General features: G+C 38.8%; 1 protein-coding gene across 1 annotated transcript in view; it reads right to left on the minus strand.

Annotated features, from left to right (window-relative positions):
• Positions 1-1,094, minus strand: part of pik3cb (phosphatidylinositol-4,5-bisphosphate 3-kinase catalytic subunit beta) — a 131,608-nt gene extending 130,514 nt beyond the window's left edge. The window contains exon 1 of the mRNA XM_015371447.1: positions 864-1,094. The gene's annotated coding sequence lies outside the window, so the exon portion shown is untranslated. The remainder of the gene's footprint in view (positions 1-863) is intronic.
• Between the last annotated feature and the right edge of the window lie 1,235 nt (positions 1,095-2,329).

The following is a 2,329-nucleotide window of genomic DNA, read 5'->3' on the forward strand; positions in this document are numbered from 1 at the left end:
GAAATTGCTTTTAATAAAGGTTTGTTTTTTTAAATAAACCACTATAAATGCAATGATAATCACATTTAATTAATTTTAATGCCAACTAAGGACTTAATTTAAAATATAATAATAATTTAATGACTTTTAATGATTTTTAATGACCCGTGGAAACCCTGTTTAAATCATTTCCCTTCCTGTTTAGTTACATAATGATTTGTGTTGCTCTGTCATATAAAATCCAATAAATTAAGAGATAAGTTTGTGCTCATAACGTGAGAAAATACGCAGAGGTTTTATGGGTATGAATGGATTCTCAGAAGCACAAAGCAACTAAACCAACTCTAAACATTTTAAGACAAAAATTAGCCTGAAGGGTAAAAATAATTATTGCATAAAGCTGACTAACTGATGCAGTCTGTAGTTTCACATCTCTTTCTGGAACTCTGGTGCGTTCATTTCTGATCAGTGGACAGAAACGTCTTTAATGACAGCTGAGGTGTTAATCCACAGATCAATCTGCCTTTCTGGAATTAAACCCTAACCGCTGGATTATGGTTGACAAACAGCCCGTTAGTCTGTGTGTCCGCTGGTGTCTAATCGCTGCGGAATGCTGCATTCCGTTCTCATGTGAAGGCAGCTCAGCTATAAACACTTTGCTGTTGACATTCTGTGAAACCAAAGTGGACCAAACGCTTAAAAACAACAGATATCATAGATTCACCCGCAGCTCTTTGGGAAAATATGAGTTTATCTGGAGTTTGATAATTAGACGCTCCTTATGAGACATGTTAGAAGAACATTCATTAGAAATAAGGATAAAAATGCAGAATTCATTTAGAGAGCAGCCAATCCTGACGTGGCGAGCTCAACTTCAGCCCTACCTTCGTTCACTGTGGTCAGCTGCTGGAACAATCTGCCGCCGGTGCTTCAAAGTTCAACGTCTCGTGCTAAATTGGAGAGCGGCGCGCGGGCGCTGGACAGGGGGGGAGGCGCGTGGGACACGCGGAGCTTCACAGGTGGACAGAGCGGCTTCGTGTTTGCTGCACAAGGTGAGCAACCTCCACTAACATCGGCTGCCTTTCCCTCCGCCAGCTCCCCACTCCACTCCTCCTCTCACCCCCCACCCCCTTAGTGGGTGAAGACCGGAACACCACATCCGGTTTAACCCTCAACAATAAAAGCACAACGTGGGAAAAAGAGAATTGGATAAACCACTTTATGTTCCATGGTATGGAAGCCCGTTTCCGCCACTAGAAAAAAATAAATAAATAAAAACAAACTTATATCTCATAATTATGAATTACCTGTATAATAATTAGGAGATCTTCTATATGAGACTGTATCTCATAATTATGACGTAACATATTATAATAATAATACAATAATTCTAATACTTTTTGATATGATGATGATATTTTTTCATATATACAGTAGATATTTTTTTCTATAATCTTTTTGTGGCTGTAAACACCCAAATCTCCCCATTGTGGCACAATGGATTTTCTATTCTATTCTATTCTATATCTTATTATTATTATAAGCAGGTATCTTGTAATAATGTACGGCACATTTGTGGTGCAACTTTAAAAAAGCTTTTGTTAAATAAGCCCAGATGGACCACTGCCAGTAGAGGTGGGTATTGGCAAAGAAGTCATTAATCGATTCGAATCACGATTCACATGCCACGATGCGATTCTATCACGATGCATCACGATACTTGAAATATGGCGATGCATCACAATGCATTGCCATATTTCCACTGAACACTAAGAAAAAGATACAGCCCTTACCAGCGGCTGACTGGCTGGGTGTGATCTGGATCGTGTCTTCAATTGATACATAACTGAAAGCAACTGAATTCATACATAGCTGTATTTATTGAAATGACTTTTGGAGGTGTTGCCATGGAAACAAATGCTGGACAGAAATATTTCTATTACTGGCGTGGACACACTGACAAAAAGATCTTAGGATTCATAAAACATAAAATAACAAAATAAGGATAATCAGTGCCGTTATGGCCTCAGTGGTCCTTTCGCAAATTACGTGCAACAAATCAATTTCATTTTTACCTTCTTTGTTTTTAAAGCCAGAATGCATCCAAACATTTTCTCAGGCACCTCCATATTTTGTTTACGAATGACTCGTCTCAGTATCCCGCGGCCGGAAATGCTTGTGACACAAATCAGCGGGCGTCAACACATCCGCAACGACATCTGCTGGACTGGAAGTTGTATCCCACTTGGTTTGGCTGATGTGCGCCAACCATTAATGTATTTTATTTGTTTATTTTTTTTATTTTTTATAATCGATTCTTGAAGGCAAGAATCGATGCAGTAGATCACAA

This window comes from Cyprinodon variegatus, unplaced genomic scaffold (genome assembly GCF_000732505.1).
Source record: "Cyprinodon variegatus isolate N-32 unplaced genomic scaffold, C_variegatus-1.0 Scaffold58, whole genome shotgun sequence".
Classification (NCBI taxonomy): Eukaryota; Metazoa; Chordata; class Actinopteri; order Cyprinodontiformes; family Cyprinodontidae; genus Cyprinodon; species Cyprinodon variegatus.